This window comes from Eublepharis macularius, chromosome 9 (genome assembly GCF_028583425.1).
Source record: "Eublepharis macularius isolate TG4126 chromosome 9, MPM_Emac_v1.0, whole genome shotgun sequence".
Taxonomy (NCBI): domain Eukaryota; kingdom Metazoa; phylum Chordata; class Lepidosauria; order Squamata; family Eublepharidae; genus Eublepharis; species Eublepharis macularius.
In genome coordinates this window covers 48,117,729-48,140,126 of record NC_072798.1, presented here as the reverse complement: position 1 = coordinate 48,140,126, position 22,398 = coordinate 48,117,729, and the positions used below count along the sequence as shown (strand labels likewise).

General features: G+C 44.9%; 1 protein-coding gene across 4 annotated transcripts in view; it reads right to left on the bottom strand.

Moving 5' to 3' along the window:
* NR2C1 (nuclear receptor subfamily 2 group C member 1) overlaps positions 1-16,245 on the bottom strand; it is a 55,939-nt gene extending 39,694 nt beyond the window's left edge. For 3 of the 4 annotated variants that reach the window (XM_054987870.1, XM_054987872.1, XM_054987873.1), the window contains exons 1-2: positions 16,091-16,245; positions 6,125-6,182 (exon numbers count right to left, since the gene is read on the bottom strand). The gene's annotated coding sequence lies outside the window, so the exon portion shown is untranslated. The remainder of the gene's footprint in view (positions 1-6,124; positions 6,183-16,090) is intronic. The other variant, XM_054987871.1, reaches the window with a different exon arrangement.
* Between the last annotated feature and the right edge of the window lie 6,153 nt (positions 16,246-22,398).

Here is a 22,398-nt window from a genome sequence, read left to right as displayed (position 1 = left end):
TATATACATATATATATACATACTAGTATAGTCATAAAAAGGCTTCCCATTAGTGCTCCCATAACTAGGGTTTCACTGCCCATCTCTGGCACCTGTGGAGCCCGGCCGGCCTGGGCATACTAGTTTTGTAAGAGGCTAAGGCTTTCCTTTGTTATTGGGGTTTAGGGCCAGCTCGATTCCTCAAGAGGAATTCAGCTGTTTGGTAGGTTTAGGTTCCTAAACATAAATAGGGTTGTCTAAAAAGACATTTGATTGACCATCTCCAGTACTGATAGAGCCACAAGAAGCACAGATTTAGAAATAGGTAGATAGCTCTTGTAAACAAAGTTTACCTTTGTTTACCTTTTGTTATAAATTTGTTTTTTTTTTACAGACTTATCTACAGGAGTAGCCAGTGTAGATTCCAGGAGGGGAAAGAATGGCTGATAGGAAAGCTGAGAGGGACCCTGGGCCAGAGGTAAATCTAGAGGGGTGGAGGGGAGAGGGAGGAGGACTGCTGCGGCGGCCTCCCCATCTGAGCAGAGGAGGCCCTCTCCTGCGCTGCTGCCATTCACTGGCCTGGCTTCCGGTGACAGGAAGAGGGCTCGCAAGGCCCTCTTTCCTGAGGCAGCTGCTGGAGGGCCACCCCCAACCCAGGTGTCTGAGGCAGGGGCTGGCACTGGGCACAGGCCTGCTGCTGAGGCTCCTCCTCCTCCAGTGGTTGAGACCAGGCTGCTGGAGGAGGGGCAGCATGTGGTGTTTCCTGGGATGGGATGGGCGTGGGGCACCTGACTTTCCCTGTGCTCCTGCTCACCCCAGGAACCTGTAGGATGTTGGAGGAACTGCCGGAGGGCCCCCCTGCTGGGCAGTTCACACCTGTTTCCTCTGAGGCCAGCAGCAGGCCTCTCACGGCTGTGCAGGGAGAGAGGGTGCTGGAGGAAGAGGAAGAGACTGTGGTGGAAGAGCCCACATCTCTGCCCCTTCAGCCTCATCCATCACCAACTGCCCGGCCAAGAGTGGGACACGGTGTGTCTAGCCAGAGAACCTCACAGGAGGTGTCTCATGGTGGGCCTGTGAGCACTTCCCCTGCGAAGTGCGGGGCCCCCATCACTTCCGAAATCTGGAATCACTTCCAGAGAACGGAGGACCCCTGATTTGCCGAGTGCCGGCATTGTGGGCAGCGCATCAGCCGTGGCAGAGATGTGAACCATCTCTCCACGTCTGGTATGAGGAACCACCTGAAGAGGTGGCACCACCAGGCGGTGCTTCTTTGGGGGGAGAGTTCGAGTGGCACCACACGGCTGCCAGCTAGCCAGAAGGAGGCAAGCTCCTCTGGTGCTCTCTCCCCACGGTTTCCTGTAGGGCAGGGACACCAAGCCTCTCTGACGGAGATGCTTGGTAAGCATGGCCCTAGTGTGCCCAGAGAGGGGATCCAGAAGGCGAGCCAGCGCCTCATGCGCCACTTCGTCAATATGGTTGCTGTAGACAGTTCTCCATAGTGGACGACTTCGGCTTCTCAGGGCTGCTCCAAGATTTCTTTCCTTGGTACACTGTCCCTGCTCGCATGACGTTGAGCAGATCGGTAGTGCCCTCGTTTTACAGGGCTGCCAGGTAACACGTGAAGGCAAAGTTGTCCCGAGTTGCCAGGAGAACTGTGCACTTCACGTCCGACATCTGGACCTGCCCAAGTGTGCAGCAAGCGTGCCTCTCGCTTACTGCCCACTGGTGGGAACCTGAGGACCTTCTGGGTGGGGGGGAGGTGTCTGCAGTTAGGCAGGCTAGGATGAGAGACTGCTGGGCTGGCTACCGCAAGGCCTTGCTCCACGCCAAGGTTCTTGACGTGTCGCACATGGCGGAAAACATCGCTGCCACCCTGAGGAGACAGGTGGACAGGAAATTGCCAAATAAGACCAACACAGCCATGTTTAACTTCAAAAGGGGTAACTTTTCTGAGATGAGGGGGTACGTGAAGAAGAAACTGAAAGGGAAAGTAAAAAAGGTCAAAACACTTGGGGAATCTTGGAGACTATTTAAAACTACAATCCTGGAAGCTCAAATTAAATATATACCGCTGGTTAGGAAAGGCACAAATAGGTTTAGGAAAAGGCCAGCATGGTTAACAAGCAATGTAATAGAAGCTGTAAAAGGTAAAAAGGATTCTTTTAGGCAGTGGAAAACTAGTCGGAGTGAGGTTGATAAAAAGGAGCATAAGCTGTGGCAAAAAAAGTGCAAGTCTGTGATCAGACAGGCAAAAAGGGAATATGAGGAGCATATTGCAAAGAACATAAAGAAAAACAATAAACAATTCTTTAAATATATTAGAAGTAGGAAACCAGCTAGGGAGGCAGTGGGGCCCTTGGATGACCAAGGCGTAAAAGGATTACTAAAGGGTGATAGGGAAATGGCCGAGAAGCTGAATGCGTTCTTTGCTTCTGTCTTCACTGTGGAAGATAAGAAGTGCATGCCCACTCCGGAAGCACTGACTTTGGGAGGGGTTTTGAAAGACCTGAGTCACATTGAGGTGACGAGAGAGGAGGTTATGCAACTGCTAGATAATTTAAAAACTGATAAATCACCGGGCCCAGATGGCATACATCCAAGAGTTCTGAAAGAACTCAAGTGTGAACTTGTAGATCTCCTCACAAAAATATGTAATCTGTCATTAAACTCTGCATCTGTTCCTGAGGACTGGAAGGTAGCTAATGTTGTCCCCATCTTTAAAAAAGGTTCCAGGGGAGATCTGGGAAATTACAGGCCAGTCAGCCTGACGTCAATACCGGGTAAGTTGGTGGAAACTATTATCAAAAATAAAATTAGTGGGCACATTGATGACCAAAAGCTGATGAGGAAAACTCAGCATGGGTTCTGTAAGGGAAGATCTTGCCTCACCAATCTGTTAGAGTTCTTTGAGGGAGTGAACAAACAAGTGGACAAGGGAGACCCGATAGATATTGTTTATCTTGACCTCCAGAAAGCTTTTGACAAAGTTCCTCATCAAAGGCTCCTAAGTAAGCTCAGTAGCTATGGGATAAAGGGCCAAGTCCTCTTGTGGATCGAAAACTGGCTAATTAATAGGAAACAGAGAGTGAGTATAAACGGGCACTTCTCACAGTGGAGGGTGGTGAGCAGTGGGGTGCCACAGGGGTCGGTATTGGGTCCAATGCTTTTTAACTTGTTTATTAATGATTTGGAATGGGGATTAAGCAGTGAAGTGGCTAAATTTGCAGATGACACGAAATTGTTCAGGGTGGTGAAAGCCAGAGAGGATTGTGAGGCACTCCAAAGGGATCTGTCGAGGCTAGAAGAGTGGGCATCCATGTGGCAAATGAGGTTCAATGTAGCCAAGTGCAAAGTAATGCACATTGGAACCAAAAATCCAAAATATAAATACAAGTTGATGGGGTCTGAACTGGCGGAGACTGACCAAGAGAGAGATCTTGGAGTCATGATAGATAACTCACTAAAAACGTCAGCACAGTGTGCGACTGCCATTAAAAAAGCTAATGCTATGCTAGGGGTTATTAGGAAAGGGATTGAAAACAAATCAGCCGGTATCATAATGCCTCTGTATAAATCGATGGTGAGGCCTCATTTGGAGTACTGTGTACAGTTCTGGTCGCCACACCTTAAAAAAGATATCATAGCACTGGAAAAAGTACAGAGAAGGGCAACTAAAATGATTAAAGGGTTGGAACACTTTCCCTATGAGGAAAGATTGAGGCGCTTGGGGCTCTTTAGCCTGGAGAAAAGACGACTGAGGGGAGACATGATAGAGGTTTACAAGATAATGCACGGGTTAGAGAAGGTAGAGAAAGATGTGTTTTTCTCCCTTTCTCACAATACAAGAACTCGTGGGCACTCTATGAAATTATTGAGCAGTCGGGTTAGAACAGATAGAAGAAAATACTACTTTACACAAAGGGTGATAAACACATGGAATTCGTTGCCACAGGAGGTGGTGGCAGCTACAAGCATTGCCAGCTTCAAGAGGGGACTGGACAAATATATGGAGCAGAGGTCCATCAGTGGCTATTAGCCACAGGAGATAGATGGTATTCTCTTTGTGGGGAGGTGGTGCTCTGTTGTCTTGGTGCTGGAAGGAAGGCAGTGGGAGGGCTTCTGGTGTCCTGGCCTCACTGACAGTCCTTTAGATGGCACTGGATTTCTAGCCACTGTGTGTGACAGAATGTTGGACTGGATGGGCCACTGGCCTGATCCAACATGGCTTTGCTTATGTTCTTATGTTCTTATGTGGACGAGTAAGTAGGTCAGGGTCCCGCCACCGTGGGATGCATGGTGACGGATGGTGGCAGCAACATGAGGGCAGCGGCACATCAAGTGAGCCAAGAGCGCATTTACTGTGTGGCCCACAAGCTTCACCTAGTGGTGAGAGATGCGCTTGGTGCGGGCTCCACAGAGGAACCCCGTGATCCCATGGCTTGTGACTTCCAGTACCTCCTCCAGAAATGTCAGAGGCTCATGAGTCACTTCTCGCGCAGCGTGACAGCTACTCACGAACTGCACCAGAAGCAGGCCAGGACAGGCGTGCCGGAGCACGTACTGTTCTTGGACATTACCACTTGCTGGAACTCCACCTGTGTCATGCTTGAGTGCTTGGTGGAGCAGCAGGCCGCACTCCACGCGTGGCTCTCCAAGAGTGGCAGTGCGAGTCAGGTGGGTGAGTTCAGCCGGGAGGATTGGCTCACCATCACCCAGACAGTGGAGGTCCTGAAACCCTTCAAGGACTTCACTGTGGCGGAACTGCACCAGAAGCAGGCCAGGACAGGCGTGCCGGAGCACGTACTGTTCTTGGACATTACCACTTGCTGGAACTCCACCTGTGTCATGCTTGAGTGCTTGGTGGAGCAGCAGGCCGCACTCCACGCGTGGCTCTCCAAGAGTGGCAGTGCGAGTCAGGTGGGTGAGTTCAGCCGGGAGGATTGGCTCACCATCACCCAGACAGTGGAGGTCCTGAAACCCTTCAAGGACTTCACTGTGGCGGTCTTGTCAGACACGGCAACCCTAGATCTGGTCATTCCTCTGGTGCACACACTCCAGAGGTCTCTGGCCCCCTTTGTGGATCCAGACGCACCTCATGCTGTTCCAGCGGTGTGCGCGCTGGTGAGAAGGCTGCAGCGGGGCATAGCTGCCAGGCTAATGCCTCTCACGCAGAAGGAGTCGTACATGTTGGCGACCATGTGTGACCCGCGCATTAAGGGCACTTTTGCCAAGCGGGATGGGAACCTCACCCAAGCCAGAGATGCCCTTGGTGTGTGGGTGAGGTGCAGGCAGGCCAAGAGGGGACACCCTCTTGGCCTGCCTGGGAGGACAGGTGGGAGGACAGTGGGAGCAGGTCCCCTGAAAGTTGGGTGCATTTTGCTTGCAAAATGCCACCCCAAGAAAGAAACCCTCCGCTTTTCCCACCATAGAGAATAAAGGAGAGTGGAGGAGGCTAGGGGCACCTCCTTCGGGGGTCCATAAAATGGTCCCCCAAATTGCTATCTCCCTGAAATTTGGGGGAGGGTTGGAGGACAGCCAACAGCAGGTCCCCTGAAGGTTGGGTGCATTTTGCTTGCAAAATGCCACCCCAAGCCACCTAGAAAGATGACTTGTTTTTCCCCATAGAGAATAATGGAGAGTGTAGGAGGGTGGGAGTACCTTTTTTGTGGGGGCATAACATGGCCTCCCCAAAGTCCAATCATTCTGAAACTTGGGGGTTCATTAAAGGAGCATTAGGAGAAGGTACCCACCAAGTTTGGTTTGCCTCCTAAAGAAAATGCCCCCCCGCACCCTGCTCCTGGAAAGCGGGAGCATTTTCCCCACAGAGAATAACAGCCGAATCTTTCCGAAGCAAATCAGAATATTTCCAAATCGGGTATTCCAAAGCGGCTTGCCACTTCAGAATTCTCTTTATTCCAAATTGGTTTCCTGATTCGGGTAAACCCAAATCGGGAAACATGAATCAGGCTGGCCCTACACACCCCTATTCCCCACCAGACAGGTACATGATATGTACTAACTGGAACCACTAGCTACTGTATGGCAAAAAAGTAGCCAATATGGGGTAAATTAAGGAAGCAATTTTGCATTTTTAAAAAGTTGACTCTCAACCCAGTTAAGATTATATGTATGTTAACGTACTTACTCAAGTTACTGGTGTTACATTCTGTTCCTTGAATGCATAATTATTTTCTGGACACCCTCTGTTAAAATAGCAAGGTAGATAATTTTAATATCAAAGATTTTATTATAAGTTTACAGAATGACTATAGATTTCCAATTTTCGATCTCCAAACAAACAGAACAACAATTATGAAGATTTATAGCAGAACAATATTTAACTATTTGATATATAGTGTTTGCCTTTAAAAACAAACTAATATTAATTCATAAATATTTATACTGTTATTTTAAATATGATGCATTTTATGAATAACACATCCCTACAAACCACAAGTAGATTTAACACATTTTTAAATACATACTTTCATGAGATTTTGTACTGGTTGAGGGTAGACACTGGGATTTCCCGCACGGGCTACTTTCCATGGACTGTAGCCGATAGTGCATCAATTTATCCACATTCTTCGATATGTGTTTTTTAATTATTAGCAGTGACTTTGGCATTTCTTTGAATTTCCCCCAGGGTTTTTTTGGGAGTGCAGTTTTTTTTAACCCACTGTCCGGTCAATATTTTTCCATGGGAATGATTTAGTTTTGGTTTTTCTGTCCCACCTGCTCCTGCCCCGCACTTGCCATCCCAGTTCTCCATGATTGGCCACGTCTGATTTCCCAGTCACATCATCCAGTCTCCTTCACCCCTCCTTGTTCTCTTTTTTAAAACGTAACATCATTGTATTGCTGCAGAGAACTGAACCTTCCCTTGCAGTAGATGCTGCTGTTGTTAACTGGAAAGTTAAAGACAGAGAGGGCGCTCAAATGGAAAGATCTTTCAGACTTCTCTTTTACTGATTTAGGGCTCCCTTTCCACTACTGACCCGGGTATGGAGTGGCAGCCCCAGAGAGATGAATTATCACCTACTTTTCTATGTTTCTGCCATGTTTTCACCATCTAATTTTCTGGTGACAAGACAATCTCAAAGGAAATACCAGTGCACCACTGCACCCTCCCCCTTTGTCTGTTTTGAAACACAGATTTTGGAACACTTTTGAAAGCACTGCATTGTGGCAACATTGCCATGTTCCCACTTCACATTGTACTGTTCGTACAATGTGAAGGCTACATTGTACAATGTAGCCTTTTTTTTAAAAAAATGGCTACCTGTCCATTTTAGTTTCATAACATGGTTTGTGTCATGCCTACATTCTCCATTACTTTCTATCCCTTTCATTTTGGAGTTGCCCATTGGGTGACTGAGTAACATGTGCTTTGCCACGTTAACATCCAAGAATCAGCTCATCACTAGCCAACAACCCATTGCTTTTCAGCATTGACTGGCTAAGCCAATGAGACTATGTATGCAGGGGCCAGGAACTTTGAACTGAGGGGAAGCAGAACATGCACAGAGGATACTGCTTGATCATTTTTCCTACAGACTTATTTGCTTGGGCTGGAAAATGTCCACAAAAAGCAAGCTGACCAGCAGCCATGGGATGTCTTGGTGGGAGAGGAAAATCCTGGATCCCCTCTCTAACTGGGATGAGGAGAAGATATAGGAAGCACTGATGAGTGCCTTTCACCACAACGTCAACATCTTTGAGAGGATAACTGAGCTGATGGTTTTGCGAGGGTATGAACAGTCAATGTTTGAATACAGACCAAAGCCATGTGGCGGGAGTACAAGTGTGTAGCTGTGCACAACGACCACACAGACAATTATCCTGGCACACGTACATTCTATTGTGAACACGTACATTCTATTGTTTATATAGGACATTGATGCAGCAATGCATCACTTGAACAACTAAGAATCACATGCTCTGGGAGGATGACAGGTGGAAGAGATTTGTTAGCTGTGCCCCAAGGGAGGTTGGAATATTGTCCCTCATCTCCCTTGTTGTCAAGTGTACTAATCCACAGGTAAAAGTGGCTGTGGGCGTGTGGGGGGGGTACTGACCCATGGACTGGCTGTGGACCATGATCACCCAGACTTTTTCTTGAAGATATAATTTCTTAGAGGATTGCCCCTGCTTTTTAAAACCTAAAACAGTTTCTGGGGTGGGGTATTTCTGCCTGTGGCATGTGCTTGGTTTTTTATTTTTAAGAAGCTGGATATTGATGCAGCGATGTATCTATTTGTCAAAGCTATTCCTTAGATTTATATATAATACAGCTAAAGAATTGCATGCTTGGGAGGAACCAGTGGGTGGGGGAGATTAGACAGCTGTGCCCCGAGGGAGGTTAGAATATCATTCCCCCACCTCCTTTGTCCACAGGTATATTATTCTGCACAGGTAAAGCTGGCTGTGGACATGGAGAGGTTTACCAACCATGGCGATTGGCCATGCATCAAGATCACCCAGCCTTTCCCTTGAGGAAAAAATAAACCTGCCCGAGAACCTGATTCCTGTTGCTCACCTGGGATGAAAACAGAACAATATGTTTTAGAGTGTACAACAGCAAAGTGGGGGAGAAGCCGTATTCTCCGAAAAACGTTTACATGGGTTGAAAGTAAAAAGTAGTTGCTTGATATGTTTACACTTTAATAATGAAAACCTCAATGCAGTACATGCACACACAAAATTAGTGGGAGCGGCATCACAATTCCACTGATGATGCCATCAGTGACAGCAGTGCTGCTGCCCCCCTCCCAAAGCCTGGATATCTGAGGAGGTGCAGAAAGAATAACCTGAAGCAGCATCTAGGAAAAAAAGTGGACGTGCAGAACGATTACAGCCCCGTCCATTTGAAATGTTGTGGGACAACATCATGGAAAGTCAGAGGTAATCGTGGTGTGCAAAAAATCCTTCCATCCAGTCACTATCAGCTACTGCCTGGATACTTCAGTAGCAATATCCTGCTATGAGAAATCCAATGGTGAGAAGTTGTATCCTAATGGAAGACCATATGTTTCATGATCTAATCAAATCTCTTCTTAAAATATTGAACCTTTGGCATTCACTGTATCCATTAACAAAGGGTTCCATAGACCAACCATATCATTTTTATTTACTTAATTTATATGCTGCCTTTCTCTCCAATGGGGATTCAAAGCAGCTTCCACAGTAACCACTATACAACACTAGCTCTGATATAATAATGTTATACCAATCCAGCAATCTGAGGCTCATGGGAGGAGACGGCTGCTTGGTGCACACAACCTTGCAAAGGATTCTGCTGTGTGCAGGGGAGAAAAGAAAGTGTTTAAGGATTATGTATATCTAAAGATAAAAATATCTGACACATGAAGCAGATCTTCATTTCAAACACTATGATTCTATATGCAATACTTCCTACTGCAGTGCCATATTTTCACTAAGTCTGCAATGTTTTAACCAACTATGTGTGGCTGGCGGTTTCTGTTAGTCAAAATGCTCATTCCCTCACATGTACATTATCCAGATAATCCAAGTACATCAGATGGTCAATTTCCACCTGCCAAAAAGAAACTGGAGAATGAAAGTGCACTGTATAAGTAAATATGTTCCCTGTTATTTTATTTACTGTGCAGGATCAACTGGGATGGATGACTCTTTATATGCAGGATTTTATTCCAACGAATTATTAGTGGTTAAAGATTTAGATACTGCCCCTCAACCAGCTTCTTCCTTGGGCAGCAAACAGCACTTATAAAATCTACATAAAATGCATTTAAAAACAACCTGAAAAAAGTAAAGGTTTTATAAAATCAGCTAGTACCCATGAAGTGAAGGGTGGGGGGTGGGGATGCAAAGACCAATTTAACCTGGCACCTGAAACTATGAAGATTAGGCACCAGATAGTGGAAAAAAGGAGACTATCGTGGAAAAGATGTTGTTAGAAGGCTGTAGCATGTTGCAGCATGCTGTGGTAGATAAAACAAGTTGCTGTGCAGCCACATATGGGAGTAAAGATACAGTATGCCTGTTGTGTGATCTCCTTAGTAAAGAAGGTGAGGGAAATCCCTTCACCCTTAAATAGTTGTCATCCTCAAATTACTGTTAAATGGTAAGCCCATAAAATAATAATTCACACTTTAATGGCTCAATATTTTAAGCAATGTAATTACTTTAGAACCTTACTTTTCAGGCTCCTAAGATAGATAAAACTCAAAATGTTTGCAGAAACTGAACTTAACACTACAGCAGTACTACTTAATTGGTCAATAATCCAATGCATCATTTAAGAATGCAGAATGTACAAAATAACTAAGCAAAACATTTTCCAAAGGAACAAAAATAGAGGGAATCAACTCCCCCCCCCCTAAAAATCTGTACCTTGACATCAAGTTCTCAGCTCTCTGGCCTACAAGACTTATCAACCACAAAGAAGCATTAGGGCAGAGCACTCTTCTCTCACCACCAAAGAAGCAACAGTTCCTTTTGGGATGGCACCTTTGGCAGTGACACCAGCCAAGACCCACTGCCCACAATGGCTATAGAGAAATAATTACCCAAGAAACATACTGTCAAGCAGCACTGGATGTTTGCAGCCGAAGAGGCTGACTTCCCTCATTGAGGCAGAGAGAAAAATGAATTTCAACTATTCTCAGCAGTGACAAATGAGGGGCATGAGGTGGCAATGTTACCAGGCCTCCTTCCAACTGATGCCATTGTGATTACTTTTCAAGCATTCCAGCATTGCTCCTCCCAAAGAGTTGTGGCAGCCACAAAGGAAATACACTCCATCTCAAACTGTATTGCAAATCACAGGCCAACATCACTTAATACTTTGTATCTAACATGCCAGACTTAAGTTTTTCTGAAAGAGGCAGTCATTATACTACCACCTGGAAAGCAGGTGGTTACATTTCAACTGATCATTGCTAGATGCAATGTTCTATGCTTTCCAGCCGTAAAAAACTCCTATGCCATTCTAGCTTTGAGCTTAGGACTGAGAATGCTTTGCTAGATCCTTTTTTCTAAAGATGAAAAGGTAGACATTCTACCCATTGATATTATTCTGCTCTAAAATTCTGTATCTCTCTCAGTATAAGCCTATCCAATAAACAAGATAATACTGTAAAGTTCCACTCCAGCATAGTTTGGGCTTTTTATGTGGGTGTTCCATATCTTTAGGCTTTTAAGGCTGAGTGTTCCATGTTCAAGGAAGCTATGTAAAACTTTCCCATTAAAAAACTGGTGATATTTCATGACTTTCCTCTTACATAGTTTTTTTATTTGAGAGCCAGTGTGGTGTAGTGGTTAAGAGCACGGGCCTCTAATCTGGAGAGCCGGGTTTGATTCCCCACTCCTCTGCTTGAAGCCAGCTGGGTGACCTTGGGTCAGTCACAGTTCTCTGGAGCTCTCTCAGCCCCACCCACCCCACAGGGTGATTATTGTGGGGTAATAATAACACTTTGTAAACTGCTCTGAGTAGGCATTAAGTTGTCCTGAAGGGCGGTATATAAATCGAATGTTATTATTATTATTAGTATTTCATCAGAATGCCTTTTGCCAAAATACATAACAGTATAATAATTATGGTTGTTGTGGGTTTTCCGGGCTGTATGGCCGTGGTCTTGGCATTGTAGTTCCTAACGTTTCGCCAGCAGCCACAGCTGCTGGCGAAACGTCAGGAACTACAATGCCAAGACCACGGCCATACAGCCCGGAAAACCCACAACAACCATAGTTCTCCGGCCGTGAAAGCCTTCAACAGTATAATAATTGTTAAATAATTTTGTGGAAAATTTGTTGTTTCAAACTATCATTTTATTATTTTGGAGTTCTCTCTTTTAGGAAAAAAGGACCTGTTTAGATTTCAGAGTTACTTCATGGGGCCTTTAAATGAACAGCCATGCTCCATTGGTTGTCCTGATCAAGCGATTTCAAAGCAAGATAGATGACTGGCAGTTGGTTTCTCATTCAGGCTCCTATACCAAATGTAGACCTGCTTTGCTTCAGGAATTCTCAAATTACTTTGCACCTATGTAACATGCACAGTACAGCAAGTCATTGCAGAAGCAGGGAGATGGCGAAAGGGCAGATTCAGCTACCTCCCTGCATATAGTTCCTGTTGTCTTAAGCTTCCAATTACTTCCAGCCACTTATTTTCAGGGCTGGCATTTCCTGTTCTAGATGGCCCTGGTCTAGCCTATCATCAAATCTCAGAAGCTAAGCAGGATCAGTCCTGGTTAGTACTTGCATGGAAGTACTAAGGAAGTCCAGGGTCCTGAGGCAGAGGCAGACAATAGCAAACCTCTGCTGTTCATCTCTTGCCCTGAAAACCCTACAGGATCACCATAAGTCAGCTGTGACTTGATGACACCTTACCCACACAACTCCTGTCCCACTGTAGCTGCTCATTCTCTTAACCTCTTCTCTTCCAATTATTAAGCAGAAGTCTGTACTACTTGTTACTACTAATGTGAAAAGCTCAATGTAAAAATCATCTGGACCTCAAATTCCTATTTGTTGACTTTCAGCAGCTCATTAGTAGTTAAGGGCACTTGAAGTTGGAAGAACAATTTATGCATGATCTGTGTTATAAAACTTGTGACTTACGGTTCAAAACTCAGTATTTTCACACGTATAGCAATGTAGGGTTGCCAACATACTTGGAGAAAGATGCCTTGTCCCTTTATTAGAGGTTTAATGTTTAGAAATAGGCAGGCGAAGCTTTTCATGGCATGGAGGTAAATAGCATCTCACTAAGCTTATGTAAAAGAACCGTTTTTCTCCAGGCAGTTGGCAACCCTAACTTCATTTGCAGGTATGTATAGAACCTTACTGGCAAATTGGTTCTCCAGGTATTCAATCTGGAGGTAATCAAGGCCATAGAACAATAGATTGTACACTCACCTATGCATATATAGCCCCTCTAACTTTAGCAACACGAGTAGAGAAAACGTGCTTGTTGAATGTGAATAATAAGCTTTGGTTAGGGCTTGTATAAGACCTGGAAGTAATAAGGTATATAGATAGCTGAAGTAGTATGTTAGATAAATGGAGTACTCCCTTCTCTGAATATTTAATAATGTACGCTTTCTTCCCCTAAGGATCATGGTCCCAAGGAACCATAAAACCATTATGCAAGCCTCTGAAGAGTACCTTAATTATTTACTCCTTGGTGCAGAGAAGTGATCATTTTTTTCTCCAGCAAGTTCTGCAGTTGTTGCTCTTAGAGGTTCGCAATTCAGTCCCACAAGTATAGAATTATTCATAAGTAAGCTGGTCCACATGGTACTAATGAATAGATTGATTGGAATGAGATGGGCTGTCCTGTTGGTGGAAATGGAAGGCAACCACCCAACTTACTCCAATAAAGAGCAACAGGTTGCAGCCCTTCAAGGCACACTAGGAAGAAGCTGGTGACTATTTCCAATATCTTCAATAGCATTAAAACCTATAATTACTAGGCTATGCTTTAAGAAATGTGGCTTCATAGGATTAATCTACAACTAATTATGTCACTGGCATTTTAAATAAAACCCAAACCAATAGAAATACCACAATTCACAGTTACACATGCTACTTTATTGGATGTAGTTTTTGCAAGGTATTCGGAAAAACATAAACATATCTAAAAACAGGAAATATTCATGTGTTGATAAAGCAGTATGAAATTTCAATTCCAACACATATCAATGAGTCTTGGAGTAAATCAGAGATTAGATTGTACATGTCTTCAGAGCAATGTTACAATTAAAAATCTATATACATATTAAAATACAATGAAACAGAGAACATATTATCCCAATCACAACTGAATCCTTTCTTGATATTTAATTGATATTTATAGAAGAAATTCAAAGACAGGACTGCAGACCACTAAGAAACAATGTCTGCAGTAGAAACTAGACGGGCAAAATCCCTCCCATCAGCTTTCTTTGCAATGCAGCAGAATACATATTGCACTAAAAATATCTATGTAGTAATGTTTGTGTTGATTATTGTCTGGGCAACTGAGAACATGATTCTGGAGATCTTATGAAACTTGGTATAAAGCAACTTCACCATAAATTAATGTTTAAAACATTAGAGCAAGCGCTCAAAGATACCAACAGCTGGGAAACATGTATGTTAAATGTGTTCCCTTCTTTGGGGTGAAGGCTCTAGCTCAGTGAAACAATCTCTAGCTAGAAGGGAAATAATTCTGCTTGAAATCCCTGAATGCCAATTTCAGTTGGGATATAGAACATCAGTATAAAAGAGTGATTGGTCTAATAATTCACTGTCACATACCAATATATTTATTACAAAATTTTTTCTCTCAGATGTAGAATAATGTCAATATTAGAAAACTTACAAAAGTGGAGGAAAACCTTGTTCCTAAATTTCATTTGTTTCTAGCTTTAATCTACAAGAGCAGCCGTTTAAGAGCAAGATAACTTGACAGTGCAATCCTAAGAACAGGTTCCTAAGAGTAAACCCCATTGACAGGACCAGAGGACAAATGCTCTCTACGCTGAGGTAAAATGAATGCACACAAAGAGGTTCTATCAAACTTCTAAAGCTCATAGAAGAAAAGCAGCGTGTTCACAAGCAACAGGGAGCATCTACGTTGTACCTTTTCATTTAAATAAAAAACATTACCTTTACAAAGTATTACAGTTCTAGTAAGACTATACTATTTTATATACACACATATACAAAGCCAGCTACAATATTTCCAAGACACTCACAAGCAGAATAGGCAAAACCTCTTTTAAAGGGAAACTTAAAGAACAGCTTCATTAAAATAAGCAGGGAGAAAAAAAGAGACAATTCCAGGACCTGTATCTAATAGCAAATTTTAGGTGCGTAACTGTGTTGGTCTGCAGTGTAACAGCAGGATTTGAGTCCAGTGGCACCTTAGAAACCAACTAGATTTGCAAGGTATAAAGCTTCTGAGAGTCAAAGTCTTGTCTAGGGTGCCACTGGACTCAAATCCCAACAGTAAGTTGTGGACAACTTTTAATTTGTCAGTCAATTAATGGCATAATCTGAAAAATCCAAAGTGGAAGTAGAAATAAAAACAGGGCAAGTTTTAAATGTTATGTTCTTTCCAAGGCAGATAATAACTAAGCCTTTTGCTTTACATTTTCTTGCAGCCCAGGGGTGTCCAATACACTGTCCATACAAAACCAGGTGCCTTTGCCAATCTGTCAAAGATGTAGTAGCTGGAAGAGCACATACTAGAGCACATTTTTACACCACAGACGGCAGATTCAAATAGTAAAAACTGAGTTCAAACTCCAGACAATACCAAACAAAAATAAACTTATGGCAGGAAGGATGGCACGAGAGCATTTACCCCAACAACGACAGGAGACAACAGGGGGGGGGATCTGTTTTCATAAATACCCAAGAAACCAAAATACAATTTTGGAGCAGGAGACTCGCATGATGGAACGCTCCCCCGCCAGGAATCAATCAGAAAGGGGGCATGAAGGGAAGCCAGTCTTCCCCCTCTTACACGTGAGGGCGGGGAGAACTGTTTTCCACCGTGTGCAGCAGAGGAATATGCAATCCCCCGAGGCCCAGCTTTACTACTCCGCCAGCTGAGAGTGAGAGCAAGCCGGCTACATCTAAGCAAGCGCCAGGCCGCGCCGTTACTGAAGAGACCAGAGAAGCGAGCGAGGCCCCAGGAGGCCGCTGTCATTCGCTCGCACAAAATGGCTGCTGCGACGGCCGGGAGCCAGGCTGGGAAACCACCCGCCCGCCCACCGCCATACGACGCAGGTGAGGCCTCGAGGCTCCCGCTCCACCGCCCCCACACAGCCAGGCGGCAGCGAGGGCGAGGCCTGCCGAGAGAAGCGGGCCCCGGGGCGCGGCCAGGATCCGGGGAGGGGAGAGACAAGCCTTTCCTGTGGGTGAAAGGTCAGGGGGGCGGCGGCGGCATCAGGAGCTGCGTCTGCCGCCACAAGGGGAACGGAGGGCGCCTGACATCTACCGCGCAACACGGAAGAGGCCCGTGAGCGGCGGGATGGGGAAGCACCGCCAGCCGAGGCTTCTGCGGCCCGGGAAGGCCTCACAGGAAGCCGGGCGAAGCGCTTCCACCCCCACCGTCTCCGTCCGGCTCTCCTACCTGACAGGCGCGGCTGCAGTGGGGTGGGGGGATTGGTCGGCGGCGGCTCCGGCTCTGGAGGTCAGAGTTCGTGACCCCGCCCGTTGCGGTCGCTCCTGTCCTGTCGCGTCTCGCGTGGCGTTCCGCCTCCCCTCCCCCTCTCCTCCGCTGCCGCCGCCGCCGCCACTACCACCAGCACGGCTGCGCTTGCGCAAAGCGAGCCCATCATCGCGGAGGCGGAGCGAGTGTCACCGCCGGGCAGAGGAAAGAGAGAAGCGCCAGGCTTCTCTCCTCGCGACGGCAGAGGGAGGGGAGCAGCCTACCGAATCAAGAGGTGGGGTGGGGTTTGAGCAGATTAAAAACTATTCCACGCATGCCCAACGAAGAGCCTTCGACCGCTCGCGCCGCAGCATCCAGGTGGTGACTGGAGATCTCCCGAAATTTCTCCAGGAATCCCTGGAGAATAACGGCTTCTTCGAAGAGTGGAATCTGTGGCATTGGATTAAGCTGAGGTTCCTCTCCTAACCCGCCTTCCCCAGGCTCCACCCTCAAAATCTTTAGGAATTTCATAACCCAAAGCTGGCAATCCTACCCTGGTAGGAGTGAGGTGGGAAAGGGCCGTAGCGATCGGTAGCGCAAGACCTCAAGCTGTTTTCTCTGTCTCTGATTCTTTCCCTACTTCATTCAAGCAACTTGTACTCCTTAATGCCTCTCCAGGACTCCCCGATTTCCACCAATCTGCTACTGGAACTTCTCAACTTTATTTTATATATTTACGTTATTTATAGGCCACCTTTCTTGCTGAGACCGGAGGTAGATTACATAGTGTAAGTCAATGGTTGACGGCTGGGATGTTCAAGAAACCATAGGGTAGGGATTGCAGAAATTTGGAAAACAAGCAGGAATCGGACACAGAGCTGAAACAAAACATAAGCAAATTGACATATTAAACATTGCAGAAAAACTATCCAATAGGACTGTTATTACAGCAACAGACAATGCACAGTATAGCCTTCAGCCCATATCCGTTTACCAACACATCTCTCTGAACTGTTTCCTTATAGCACAGCCCAATTAACATATATAAAAAAGCCTTCCTGGATAAATCAGTTTTGCACAGTTTGCAGAAAAGTGAGGATGGCTGCCCCCCACCCTTTGCCCTCTCCCAGCCTCCCTCGCCTGGCCAACAGGTGGAGAGAAGGGGAGAGGCAGACCAGGGGCCCCAGAACACATGGTGAAATGGTGTGCATGTGGGCTCCAGAGGCCCCAATGATGTCACTTCTGGTGTAAAACCAAAAGCTGGGGGGTCAGTGACACTACTGGGGCCTCCAGAGTGTGCATAGCACAGATTGGAGGGCCCTGCCCACAGCCGCTGCCCCCCCCGCATACCCATTTCAAGGTAAGGGGCAACCCTGTAGAAGAGAATGTGAGCTTTCCTTACCTTTTCAGGCAGGCCATTCCATAAGATAGAAGCCACCACAAAGTATGCACATGTATGGGCAGTTGTTTATTTTGCCCATTTGCAGGGTGAGCAAAACTGCTGTGGTGGAGCATAGGGTGAGAGATGGTTGCATAGAAGTGAGGGATGAAGACCATGAAGGGCTTTGTGTATGACAGCTAAAATCTTGAATTGAGCCCAGTAACTGATGGGTGGCTAGTGATGTGACTGCAGAATTGGCCATCCTCTGCCTAACTCCTTTTAATGTGGTTTTTACATGATTTTAGCAGCCAAGATTGGTGAGGATTCAGAACACAAGTAGTGGCCTTCACAGATGCCAGGATGCTGTCACTATCCATCACTGTAACTGGCTCAAAATGGTCCATAAGGGGATCAGACAGCATATAAAGTATTTCTTCCTTCTTGCCTATATCTGTGCTATTTTATCAACAAAAAAATCTTTGCAAAGGTTTCACAGCTGATTGTCTTCCTAAAGGTTCATATTTAGGGGTCAGGTGTCAAGTTACCTTAAACAATTGGGATGGTTATGAACCAGCTGGTGCATTGTTTGCAGAGAAATAATGTTTCTTTGCAGCTTCATTGGTCTTCCAATGGGTTCTATCAGATTCAGTGTGACTTTTCCACCAGCATCTTTCTAGATGTCTTCCAGCCTTCTTTAGATCTTGCAGTCCCATGGTAAATGGGCTGGCTTCCACCTCAAGGACAGGAGAGGTCAATGAGAAGCAATCCTGTCAATGGTTTCAAGGAGCTTCATTTTCCAAGCTCTCACTGCAGCCTCAACAGAGAATCTAGAATCCTAAACCCCCCTAAGTATTTTGGAATCCAGAAGGATCCATGAGGCATTTTAATGGGTTCTGCATTTTGTGGGGTGTCAGAACCTTATTCATCCATGCCTTCAGTAGATAATGTTCAGACTGAATCTCCAGTCCTGGACGACCTCCCCTCAAAGGCTCAGTGCAAAAGATCAAGGTGTGGCCACTTTCATGTGTGGGGCCAGTCATTATTTGAGGCCCAGGGCTGCCAAAGAAGCTATATAATCCTGGACTGGTCCTAACAAAGAGCATTCAGCATGAATGTTAAAGTCATTACCTGCCCTTCAAAGCTCTCCATGGCCTCTGCTCCTTGTCCCTCTTCTGTATATCTTGATACATCCCTGCTCATGAGCATTGCTCCTTTAGTTCCATCATCCTCAGCCTGCTACATCTGCTCCCCAAAGTGACTACCAAGCCTTGTGGTCCCTTACACCTGGGACTGCTTCTCAGAACACCTGGCCACCTTACTCGCCCCATTCAACTCTTATCTTCAAAACCCCACATTTTCTAGGAGACTGCCACATTCTTAGATTTAGTTTCATTAGAGAAGGGGGGCAAAGTGCATGTAAAAGAAACAAATAAATGTTCTTCCTACTCATCATTGGCTGCAGCTCATTGTATTATTTCTCATCTCAGACTTTATTTATAAGCACCTTTGGGCAAGAATGTGTCTTGGACATAAGTGTTCTATGAATGGAACAGGACGGTATGTGGCAAGGATGTTAATTTTGTGAAAGATGGGCATAGCTGAAGTTGAACAGGTTTGTGGGATCTTATGTTAACAGATCAGCCTCTGCCTTGGACAGAGTTTGTGGCACTGGTCAAGTTACTTTTGTCCATTTGACCCAGTATTGTGTTGTCAGCTGCAACTAAGCAATTGTCTCTGGAAATCTTACAAGTGGTACTCAAATGTAACAGCTTCCCCCGTTGTCACTGGCATCTGGTATTCAAAGATCTACGGTCTCAAAGCATTGTCTCACCTTATAGTAAACATTTTTATCAGAGTGATTATGTCTATGCTAACAGTCACAGTTACAGAAATTTAACATTACCTTATCCTTTTAAGTGAGGGTAACTTCTACTACAAGCAGATGCCCTACAACTGAACTATAGCCCTGTGTGGTTGATAGGTGAGGGTTCCATGGATGAAACAGGCAGGAGCGTCAACTCAGATGTCCAACAGCGATGTAAGGGTCTATTAGGAATGGTATTTAGAATACCAGTATAGTAACACACTTCACAAGTTCCTAGTACAACCACATATTGGAGCACTTCTGGAATATCAGAAGATTATTTGTAGAAGCTGTTAACAAAGTTGGGCTTGTGTGGTTTCCCATTACTGCTCTAGTGCTGTTGCAAGGGGGCTTCCAAATGACAGATTTCCTTGCAGTTTCCTGCCTTAAATCTTACAGCAGCCTTCCCTCAGTCCACTGGGCCTTTTTCTTTTTCAACTGGCAATTGTATATTGGTATACTATTATAACAATATGTGTATCCGGTTTTATGAATTTTCCAGTTTTTTTAAAAAAAGAGGCATATTTCTGCAGTTAGAGAGGCTAGAGGCTTTTTTAAAAAATGAAAGCTTGGGAAGTCACAAAACGTGAAACACATTGTTATAATATTGTATCAGTACGATATTGAATGCTAATTTTAAAAGCCCATGGGGAAGAAGAAACTGGCCATCAGGGGAATAGGGGAAATGGTTGCCACATGGCTGGGAAAATCCAAACTTTTCCTTCCACATAGCAGCCAGCAAGGCTTTACTGTGATATATCCCAAAAATTCACACAAAAGCAGGTTTGAGAAACAGTAGAGAAAAGCTAGGTGGGGGGATTGCTTCCCAACAACATTGAGTCCAGGGCAGATTATCTGTGGGGAAACAGCTTATTATTCCTGCTCTCATTTTTCCATTTTTGTTGCCTGTTGATTTGTAATTGTCATTACAAGTACTTTACATATTGGTCTGCTAGCATTTTACGGAACCATGGAATAAGCACTTAAGCAGTATGATTAATAAAGGAAAAACTAAAAATGGCTCCATATGTTACTAGTAAGAGCCAGCACACTGCTGAAAGGAAAGCCCACTTACTCAGAAAACTGAGGTGACAATGTAGTTGGATGATATCCAGCATGAAGTGCTGAATCTAATCAAAAGTAAGTGCTTTAAGGGCCCTCTGATTACAATGTCAGCATTATGCATGTGCCCCACTTTCCCTAATTCTATGAGACTTGAGTGCTTAACTCTGGTTAGATGATGCTAATTGTTTCTAATGTGATTTCTGTCACAATTTATAGCATCTCTGTTGTGTGTTTATTTTAAATACAAACTTTAGAGTTCCAACTAAATGTTAGTTAACAGCCTACTCAACTAGATGACAAGAAGCGGGTTTTCTTTAGAAGGAAATGGATCGTTAGGGAAATGACAGCCCTGATCTACCACATGGCAGAGTCTGCACAAATCCTTACTTGACACAAAATTAACTTAATTCTGGATTAAAATATTTTGGAGAAAGCAGCACATATTTTGCTTATTTTAATTAAGCAAAGCACCGAGTCATTACTAACACATGGGGGGGACGTTGCATCACAACATTTTCTTGGCAGACTTTTTGTTATGACCTTCTCCAGTCATCCACACTTTACCCCTAGGAAATTGGGTACTCATTTTACCTACCTTGGAAAGATGGAAGGCTGAGTCAACCTTGAGCCGGCTACCTTTTTTTATTATTATTATTTTTTAATATCTAACATAAAAAACTACAAAAGACTACAAAAGTATAAAGGGGAGGGGGAAAAAAGGGAAGGGAGGACTGGGAAAAGGGAAAATCAACATACAAACAACAAACACTACACTACTTGTCTTGTATTCCCTTCCTGCTGCAATTTTTCTTAAAAGTTAACTTTCTAATATGCTATCAGATTGGTAGGTCTTATACAATACAGATTATATTCAGGATCAGGACTTCTCCCCCCCCCTTGCGTCTCGGTCTCAATTCTCTCTGCGCAGCTAGAGCAGCTGCGCCCGCTCTTTCCTCCCCCCCCCCACTTTCCCCTTCAGACTTCGAACTTTCTTCTTGCTGAAACTCCTGATGGTTGAACAAAAAGTCTGTCAGCTGCGCGTCCGATGTGATCTTGTAAGTTTGATCCTTATATCTGAACCAGACGCCTTCTGGAAACAGCCATTTATATTTTATATCACATTTCCTCAAGAAAGCTGCAAGTCCTTTATACTTGAATCTTCTTTTACGAGCCAAAAATGGAACATCCTTCAATATTTTAACCTTATTGCCCAAATAATCCAAGTCCACATTATACGAATTGTCTAAGATGGTGTCCCGAGTCTTCTTAGATGAAATGTCAATAATAATCTCGCGAGGCAGCTGCCGCTTCATTGCATACTTTGAAGATGTCCGCCAGACTTCCAAAATATCGCTTTTTAACTCTTCTTTAGTTGCCTTTGCGAATGGCGCCAAAAGTCCAGACACCAAATCTTTTAAATTTTGAAGACGCAATACCGTTTGGGCACGGTCCACTTGTAATCCTATTATTTGATTCTCCAAAAGCTTCACTTCCTTACTTGTTGCTTTCATGACTGCTCTGCTCCGGTCGCTGTTTCTTTAATGGCTTTCACTTCGCTCTCCACTGAATCAACCTTTTGCCCCATTTCATTCAGTTTCGCTACAAAGGGCTGCACAGCATCGAAGACTGCTCGTCTCACCATCTCTTCCAAAGTTTCCCCCTTCCCCTGTAACGTCGCCATCACCGATTTACTCATTGCTGGGCTCTGCTTTCTCGTCGCCATCTTAGGGGGGGGGGCGCCAACTAAGTTCCGAAACTCGGTGCAGGGGAAGAAGTCTGCGCCTTTTTAGCTTCAACTCCCACCGATCCTTCGCATACGCTTAAAAATCAGAAGGGATTCGCTTACTTACAGGTCTTCACCTTAGATCTGCTTACTGCCGTTCTCCATGGCCCGGCAGCACACGAGGTGCTGTGCAAGTCTGCCAGCCTCTGTTGGAGCAAGCGGGCAATTTACCCCCTGCATTACTTCCAGGGGGTTCT